The 10,401-nt window shown below is 44.6% G+C and overlaps 1 non-coding gene across 1 annotated transcript; it reads left to right on the top strand.

The window, feature by feature from the left end:
* The first annotated feature begins 9,267 nt into the window (after positions 1–9,267).
* On the top strand, positions 9,268–9,339 carry TRNAH-GUG (transfer RNA histidin (anticodon GUG)). The gene has a single exon. It is a non-coding gene; the product is annotated as a tRNA-His (tRNA).
* Positions 9,340–10,401: the final 1,062 nt, after the last annotated feature.

Here is a 10,401-nt window from a genome sequence, read left to right on the forward strand (position 1 = left end):
ACTTTCCTGCTCTCAGGCTGGCGGGCCATTATCGGCCCTGGCTGCCGCACCATTGCCAGGTTTGTGTAACTATATTATTTCTAATTGGCTCCACTTTGATGACTTTCATTTGGATTCTGACTTGATTATTGAGATCTTAAATAAGTGACTGGGGATCAGGTGTCCACTTATTCTCATGGATAACATCACAACCAACCTTTAATCCAAACATGAGTCATGACATCACAGATGGAGTACAGCTTATGATAGAGGTGGAACGTCACATTGTAGCAGCCCAAGTAGTTCGCTGTGATCGTATAGTGGTTAATAGCAACCTCGTTTCGAATCCGAGTCACGGCAGTTGGGCAGATATTTTACAATTTCCATTAATACATTGGCAATCTCTGTGGAGGACTGAAACAATTCGATATGTCCTGTTACTGTTATGAACCTTTTGTTTCTTTAATGCTCTTTGCACACTTTTTCATCGGGTGACTGTAATGTATTTCAACCAAATCTAATTAAGAGCGCATTATGTGGTGACATTTGCAGTACATGAAACATTATAACACTGCCATTTACGTCAATAACTACTAGCATGATTAAGACATATGTATTGCAGCGACAGTATTTCCCAGTTACAAATGGGAATAAAAACAACATCTGCGAGGGATTGAACCAACGACATTTAACTGATGTTGCCAATGGAGCGCGTTACAGAGAGCGCGAGGTCCCGCCTTTACAGTCACACGCTGATGATAATACAGATGTTTAAATAAACAGGCATATCTGTGGACTTGTGGTCTTTCTACATTGGGACTCATAGTCTAGTCCTAGGCTATTGTAGGCACTAGCGTATCTTTTAGTGGAATGAGAGGCATTCTGTAGTCACGTGAAAGGACCTTTCAAGTCAATCTGATCTGTATTGTCCTGTGAAAAAAAGCGTTCTTAGACACAGTGAGGAGTTTTTGGGGATAATGGGAAAATCATTTCCAACTAAATGACAGGAATTTCTTAGTCCAATCATGAGGTGTGCTAGGCTTTTTTATACTGTGGCGGAAAGAGAGTGAGTATAACAGTCATTATAAATAAAGGGCCAAGGAAGTGACAGTTTATGGAAGGAACAATTTGCACATAGTTTTAGAATGTGGTCAGGAGGAGGACAATGTGCTTACACATATGAAACATTAGAAGGTAGACATTATGGAAGCACATATATTTCTTTATTTTTATTGTATTTGGGGAGAGGGGGTTAATATAGCACGTCCAATGTGGAAAAGTGCTTTCCATAGCACCTTGCAGGTGGGCGACATCTAGATCTGTGCAGTAGCCACCCATGCCCCAGACGTCAAAGAGAACAAGAAGTTACACATGTTGGAAGTGAGGGTGAGACATTGAGGGGATATGATCCCCGTATGAAGCCGAGAGAAGGAGGAGGCGTGAACGTGCATCCATGTATGCAGGCGAGAAGGGAAGGAGCATTGGTCATGCATCCCTGCATGAGGGTGAGACAGGGAGGAGATATGATCCCCGTATGAAGCCAAGAGAAGGAGGAGGCGTGAACGTGCATCCATGTATGCGGGCGAGACAGGAAGGAGCGTTGGTCATGCATCCCTGCATGAGGGTGAGACAGGGAGGAGATATGATCCCCGTATGAAGCCGAGAGAAGGAGGAGGCGTGAACGTGCATCCATGTATGCAGGCGAGAAGGGAAGGAGCATTGGTCATGCATCCCTGCATGAGGGTGAGACAGGGAGGAGATATGATCCCCGTATGAAGCCGAGAGAAGGAGGAGGCGTGAACGTGCATCCATGTATGCGGGCGAGACAGGAAGGAGCATTGGTCATGCATCCCTGCATGAGGGTGAGACAGGGAGGAGATATGATCCCCGTATGAAGCCGAGAGAAGGAGGAGGCGTGAACGTGCATCCATGTATGCGGGCGAGACGGGAAGGAGCATTGGTCATGCATCCCTTCCTGAGGGTGAGACAGGGAGGAGATAAAATCCCCGTATGAAGCCGAGAGAACGAGAAGACATGAACGTGCATACATGTATGCGGGCGAGAAGGGAAGGAGCATTGGTCATGCATCCCTGCATGAGGGTGAGACAGGGAGGAGATAAAATCCCTTTATGAAGCCAAGAGAACGAGGCGGCATGAACATGCATCCTTGTATGCAGGTGTGACATGGAGTCATCATGAACATGCATCCCTTTATAAGGACATAACATGGAGGACGCATGAACATGAATGCCTGAATTTTATGGTGGTGGCCTTCGGGTGATTTGGCACGTGCAATTGGCAAAGAGCACTTCTCCTGTGCAAAAAAATAAATTTACTATTAGCACCCCGGAGGGAGCCTCTGCACTTCTTATAGGGAGAAAACTCTGCAATGGAAGGGGACAGGGTCAATAACAGCTGTAAACTCTCACAAGACCATCACTGCTCTCACACTTTCCTGCTCTCAGGCTGGCGGGCCATTATCGGCCCTGGCTGCCGCACCATTGCCAGGTTTGTGTAACTATATTATTTCTAATTGGCTCCACTTTGATGACTTTCATTTGGATTCTGACTTGATTATTGAGATCTTAAATAAGTGACTGGGGATCAGGTGTCCACTTATTCTCATGTATAACATCACAACCAACCTTTAATTCAAACATGAGTCATGACATCACAGATGGAGTACAGCTTATGATAGAGGTGGAACGTCACATTGTAGCAGCCCAAGTAGCTCGCCGTGATCGTATAGTGGTTAGTACTCTGCGTTGTGGCCGCAGCAGAGGCAATGTCACGGCAGTTGGGCAGATATTTTAGAATTTCCATTAATACATTGGCAATCTCAGTGGAGGACTGAAACAATTCGATATGTCCTGTTACTGTTATGAACCTTTTGTTTCTTTAATGCTCTTTGCACACTTTTTCATCGGGTGACTGTAATGTATTTCAACCAAATCTAATTAAGAGCGCATTATATGGTGACATTTGCAGTACATGAAACATTATAACACTGCCATTTACGTCAATAACCACTAGCTTGATTAAGACATATGTATTGCAGCGACAGTATTTCCCAGTTACAAATGGGAATAAAAACAACATCCGCGAGGGATTGAACCAACGACATTTAACTGATGTTGCCAATGGAGCGCGTTACAGAGAGCGCAAAGTCCCGCCTTTACAGTCACACGCTGATGATAATACAGATGTTTAAATAAACAGGCATATCTGTGGACTTGTGGTCTTTCTACATTGGGACTCATAGTCTAGTCCTAGGCTATTGTAGGCACTGGCGTATCTTTTAGTGGAATGAGAGGCATTCTGTAGTCGCGTGAAAGGACCTTTCAAGTCAATCTGATCTGTATTGTCCTGTGAAAAAAAGCGTTCTTAGACACAGTGAGGAGTTTTTGGGGATAATGGGAAAATCATTTCCAACTAAATGACAGGAATTTCTTAGTCCAATCATGAGGTGTGCTAGGCATTTTTATACTGTGGCGGAAAGAGAGAGAGTATAACAGTCATTATAAATAAAGGGCCAAGGAAGTGACAGTTTATGGAAGGAACAATTTGCACATAGTTTTAGAATGTGGTCAGGAGGAGGACAATGTGCTTAGACATATGAAACATTAGAAGGTAGACATTATGGAAGCACATATATTTCTTTATTTTTATTGTATTTGGGGATGTATTTGGGTAGAGGGTGTTAATATAGCACGTCCAATGTGGAAAAGTGCTTTCCATAGCACCTTGCAGGTGGGCGACATCTAGAGCTGTGCAGTAGCCACCCATGCCCCAGACGTCAAAGAGAACAAGAAGTTACACATGTTGGAAGTGAGGGTGAGACATTGAGGAGATATGATCCCTGTATGAAGCCGAGAAAAGGAGGAGGCGTGAACGTGCATCCATGTATGCAGGCGAGAAGGGAAGGAGCATTGGTCATGCATCCCTGCATGAGGGTGAGACAGGGAGGAGATATGATCCCCGTATGAAGCCGAGAGAAGGAGGAGGCGTGAACGTGCATCCATGTATGCGGGCGAGACAGGAAGGAGCATTGGTCATGCATCCCTGCATGAGGGTGAGACAGGGAGGAGATATGATCCCCGTATGAAGCCGAGAGAAGGAGGAGGCGTGAACGTGCATCCATGTATGCAGGCGAGAAGGGAAGGAGCATTGGTCATGCTTCCCCTCATGAGGGTGAGACAGGGAGGAGATATGATCCCCGTATGAAGCCGAGAGAAGGAGGAGGCGTGAACGTGCATCCATGTATGCGGGCGAGACGGGAAGGAGCATTGGTCATGCATCCCTTCCCGAGGGTGAGACAGGGAGGAGATAAAATCCCCGTATGAAGCCGAGAGAACGAGGAGACATGAACGTGCATCCATGTATGCGGGCGAGAAGGGAAGGAGCATTGGTCATGCATCCCTGCATGAGGGTGAGACAGGGAGAAGATAAAATCCCTGTATGAAGCCAAGAGAACGAGGCGGCATGAACATGCATCCTTGTATGCAGGTGTGACATGGAGTCATCATGAACATGCATCCCTTTATAAGGACATAACATGGAGGACGCATGAACATGAATGCCTGAATTTTATGGTGGTGGCCTTCGGGTGATTTGGCACGTGCAATTGGCGAAGAGCACTTCTCCTGCGCAAAAAAATAAATTTACTATTAGCACCCCGGAGGGAGCCTATGCACTTCTTATAGGGAGAAAACTCTGCAATGGAAGGGGAGAGGGTCAATAACAGCTGTAAACTCTCACAAGACCATCACTGCTCTCACACTTTCCTGCTCTCAGGCTGGCGGGCCATTATCGGCCCTGGCTGCCGCACCATTGCCAGGTTTGTGTAACTATATTATTTCTAATTGGCTCCACTTTGATGACTTTCATTTGGATTCTGACTTGATTATTGAGATCTTAAATAAGTGACTGGGGATCAGGTGTCCACTTATTCTCATGGATAACATCACAACCAACCTTTAATTCAAACATGAGTCATGACATCACAGATGGAGTACAGCTTATGATAGAGGTGGAACGTCACATTGTAGCAGCCCAAGTAGCTCGCTGTGATCATATAGTGGTTAGTACTCTGCATTGTGGCTGCAGCAACATCGGTTGGAATCCGAGTCACGGCATTGCGGTGAGGCAATGTCACAGCATTTGGGCAGATATTTTAGAATTTCCATTAATACATTGGCAATCTCTGTGGAGGACTGAAACAATTCGATATGTCCTGTTACTGTTATGAACCTTTTGTTTCTTTAATGCTCTTTGCACACTTTTTCATCGGGTGACTGTAATGTATTTCAACCAAATCTAATTAAGAGCGCATTATGTGGTGACATTTGCAGTACATGAAACATTATAACACTGCCATTTACGTCAATAACCACTAGCTTGATTAAGACATATGTATTGCAGCGACAGTATTTCCCAGTTACAAATGGGAATAAAAACAACATCTGCGAGGGATTGAACCAACGACATTTAACTGATGTTGCCAATGGAGCGCGTTACAGAGAGCGCGAGGTCCCGCCTTTACAGTCACACGCTGATGATAATACAGATGTTTAAATAAACAGGCATATCTGTGGACTTGTGGTCTTTCTACATTGGGACTCATAGTCTAGTCCTAGTCTATTGTAGGCACTGGCGTATCTTTTAGTGGAATGAGAGGCATTCTGTAGTCGCGTGAAAGGACCTTTCAAGTCAATCTGATCTGTATTGTCCTGTGAAAAAAAGCGTTCTTAGACACAGTGAGGAGTTTTTGGGGATAATGGGAAAATCATTTCCAACTAAATGACAGGAATTTCTTAGTCCAATCATGAGGTGTGCTAGGCATTTTTATACTGTGGCGGAAAGAGAGAGAGTATAACAGTCATTATAAATAAAGGGCCAAGGAAGTGACAGTTTATGGAAGGAACAATTTGCACATAGTTTTAGAATGTGGTCAGGAGGAGGACAATGTGCTTACACATATGAAACATTAGAAGGTAGACATTATGGAAGCACATATATTTCTTTATTTTTATTGTATTTGGGGAGAGGGGGTTAATATAGCACGTCCAATGTGGAAAAGTGCTTTCCATAGCACCTTGCAGGTGGGCGACATCTAGATCTGTGCAGTAGCCACCCATGCCCCAGACGTCAAAGAGAACAAGAAGTTACACATGTTGGAAGTGAGGGTGAGACATTGAGGAGATATGATCCCCGTATGAAGCCGAGAGAAGGAGGAGGCGTGAACGTGCATCCATGTATGCAGGCGAGAAGGGAAGGAGCATTGGTCATGCATCCCTGCATGAGGGTGAGACAGGGAGGAGATATGATCCCCGTATGAAGCCGAGAGAAGGAGGAGGCATGAACATGCATCCTTGTATGCAGGTGTGACATGGAGTCATCATGAACATGCATCCCTTTATAAGGACATAACATGGAGGACGCATGAACATGAATGCCTGAATTTTATGGTGGTGGCCTTCGGGTGATTTGGCACGTGCAATTGGCGAAGAGCACTTCTCCTGCGCAAAAAAATAAATTTACTATTAGCACCCCGGAGGGAGCCTATGCACTTCTTATAGGGAGAAAACTCTGCAATGGAAGGGGAGAGGGTCAATAACAGCTGTAAACTCTCACAAGACCATCACTGCTCTCACACTTTCCTGCTCTCAGGCTGGCGGGCCATTATCGGCCCTGGCTGCCGCACCATTGCCAGGTTTGTGTAACTATATTATTTCTAATTGGCTCCACTTTGATGACTTTCATTTGGATTCTGACTTGATTATTGAGATCTTAAATAAGTGACTGGGGATCAGGTGTCCACTTATTCTCATGGATAACATCACAACCAACCTTTAATTCAAACATGAGTCATGACATCACAGATGGAGTACAGCTTATGATAGAGGTGGAACGTCACATTGTAGCAGCCCAAGTAGCTCGCTGTGATCATATAGTGGTTAGTACTCTGCATTGTGGCTGCAGCAACATCGGTTGGAATCCGAGTCACGGCATTGCGGTGAGGCAATGTCACAGCATTTGGGCAGATATTTTAGAATTTCCATTAATACATTGGCAATCTCTGTGGAGGACTGAAACAATTCGATATGTCCTGTTACTGTTATGAACCTTTTGTTTCTTTAATGCTCTTTGCACACTTTTTCATCGGGTGACTGTAATGTATTTCAACCAAATCTAATTAAGAGCGCATTATGTGGTGACATTTGCAGTACATGAAACATTATAACACTGCCATTTACGTCAATAACCACTAGTTTGATTAAGACATATGTATTGCAGCGACAGTATTTCCCAGTTACAAATGGGAATAAAAACAACATCCGCGAGGGATTGAACCAACGACATTTAAATGATGTTGCCAATGGAGCGCGTTACAGAGAGCGCAAAGTCCCGCCTTTACAGTCACACGCTGATGATAATACAGATGTTTAAATAAACAGGCATATCTGTGGACTTGTGGTCTTTCTACATTGGGACTCATAGTCTAGTCCTAGGCTATTGTAGGCACTGGCGTATCTTTTAGTGGAATGAGAGGCATTCTGTAGTCGCGTGAAAGGACCTTTCAAGTCAATCTGATCTGTATTGTCCTGTGAAAAAAAGCGTTCTTAGACACAGTGAGGAGTTTTTGGGGATAATGGGAAAATCATTTCCAACTAAATGACAGGAATTTCTTAGTCCAATCATGAGGTGTGCTAGGCTTTTTTATACTGTGGCGGAAAGAGAGAGAGTATAACAGTCATTATAAATAAAGGGCCAAGGAAGTGACAGTTTATAGAAGGAACAATTTGCACATAGTTTTAGAATGTGGTCAGGAGGAGGACAATGTGCTTACACATATGAAACATTAGAAGGTAGACATTATGGAAGCACATATATTTCTTTATTTTTATTGTATTTGGGGAGAGGGGGTTAATATAGCACGTCCAATGTGGAAAAGTGCTTTCCATAGCACCTTGCAGGTGGGCGACATCTAGAGCTGTGCAGTAGCCACCCATGCCCCAGACGTCAAAGAGAACAAGAAGTTACATATGTTGGAAGTGAGGGTGAGACATTGAGGAGATATGATCCCCGTATCAAGCCGAGAAAAGGAGGAGGCGTGAACGTGCATCCATGTATGCAGGCGAGAAGGGAAGGAGCATTGGTCATGCATCCCTGCATGAGGGTGGGACAGGGAGGAGATATGATCCCCGTATGAAGCCGAGAGAAGGAGGAGGCGTGAACGTGCATCCATGTATGCGGGCGAGACAGGAAGGAGCATTGGTCATGCATCCCTGCATGAGGGTGAGACAGGGAGGAGATATGATCCCCGTATGAAGCCGAGAGAAGGAGGAGGCGTGAACGTGCATCCATGTATGCAGGCAAGAAGGGAAGGAGCATTGGTCATGCATCCCTGCATGAGGGTGAGACAGGGAGGAGATATGATCCCTGTATGAAGCCGAGAGAAGGAGGAGGCGTGAACGTGCATCCATGTATGCGGGCGAGACGGGAAGGAGCATTGGTCATGCATCCCTTCCCGAGGGTGAGACAGGGAGGAGATAAAATCCCCGTATGAAGCCGAGAGAACGAGGAGACATGAACGTGCATCCATGTATGCGGGCGAGAAGGGAAGGAGCATTGGTCATGCATCCCTGCATGAGGGTGAGACAGGGAGAAGATAAAATCCCTGTATGAAGCCAAGAGAACGAGGCGGCATGAACATGCATCCTTGTATGCAGGTGTGACATGGAGTCATCATGAACATGCATCCCTTTATAAGGACATAACATGGAGGACGCATGAACATGAATGCCTGAATTTTATGGTGGTGGCATTCGGGTGATTTGGCACGTGCAATTGGCAAAGAGCACTTCTCCTGTGCAAAAAAATAAATTTACTATTAGCACCCCGGAGGGAGCCTCTGCACTTCTTATAGGGAGAAAACTCTGCAATGGAAGGGGACAGGGTCAATAACAGCTGTAAACTCTCACAAGACCATCACTGCTCTCACACTTTCCTGCTCTCAGGCTGCGGGCCATTATCGGCCCTGGCTGCCGCACCATTGCCAGGTTTGTGTAACTATATTATTTCTAATTGGTTCCACTTTGATGACTTTCATTTGGATTCTGACTTGATTATTGAGATCTTAAATAAGTGACTGGGGATCAGGTGTCCACTTATTCTCATGGATAACATCACAACCAACCTTTAATTCAAACATGAGTCATGACATCACAGATGGAGTACAGCTTATGATAGAGGTGGAACGTCACATTGTAGCAGCCCAAGTAGCTCGCCGTGATCGTATAGTGGTTAGTACTCTGCGTTGTGGCCGCAGCAACCTCGGTTCGATTCCGAGTCACGGCATTGCGGTGAGGCAATGTCATGGCAGTTGGGCAGATATTTTAGAATTTCCATTAATACATTGGCAATCTCTGTGGAGGACTGAAACAATTCGATATGTCCTGTTACTGTTATGAACCTTTTGTTTCTTTAATGCTCTTTGCACACTTTTTCATCGGGTGACTGTAATGTATTTCAACCAAATCTAATTAAGAGCGCATTATGTGGTGACATTTGCAGTACATGAAACATTATAACACTGCCATTTACGTCAATAACCACTAGCTTGATTAAGACATATGTATTGCAGCGACAGTATTTCCCAGTTACAAATGGGAATAAAAACAACATCCGTGAGGGATTGAACCAACGACATTTAACTGATGTTGCCAATTGAGCGCGTTACAGAGAGCGCGAGGTCCCGCCTTTACAGTCACACGCTGATGATAATACAGATGTTTAAATAAACAGGCATATCTGTGGACTTGTGGTCTTTCTACATTGGGACTCATAGTCTAGTCCTAGGATATTGTAGGCACTGGCGTATCTTTTAGTGGAATGAGAGGCATTCTGTAGTCGCGTGAAAGGACCTTTCAAGTCAATCTGATCTGTATTGTCCTGTGAAAAAAAGCGTTCTTAGACACAGTGAGGAGTTTTTGGGGATAATGGGAAAATCATTTCCAACTAAATGACAGGAATTTCTTAGTCCAATCATGAGGTGTGCTAGGCTTTTTTATACTGTGGCGGAAAGAGAGAGAGTATAACAGTCATTATAAATAAAGGGCCAAGGAAGTGACAGTTTATGGAAGGAACAATTTGCACATAGTTTTAGAATGTGGTCAGGAGGAGGACAATGTGCTTACACATATGAAACATTAGAAGGTAGACATTATGGAAGCACATATATTTCTTTATTTTTATTGTATTTGGGGAGAGGGGGTTAATATAGCACGTCCAATGTGGAAAAGTGCTTTCCATAGCAACTTGCAGGTGGGCGACATCTAGATCTGTGCAGTAGCCACCCATGCCCCAGACGTCAAAGAGAACAAGAAGTTACACATGTTGGAAGTGAGGGTGAGACATTGA

The sequence above is a fragment of the Ambystoma mexicanum genome, assembly GCF_040938575.1.
Source record: "Ambystoma mexicanum isolate Mex_15411 chromosome 12 unlocalized genomic scaffold, UKY_AmexF1_1 Mex_chr12_unloc.1, whole genome shotgun sequence".
Classification (NCBI taxonomy): domain Eukaryota; kingdom Metazoa; phylum Chordata; class Amphibia; order Caudata; family Ambystomatidae; genus Ambystoma; species Ambystoma mexicanum.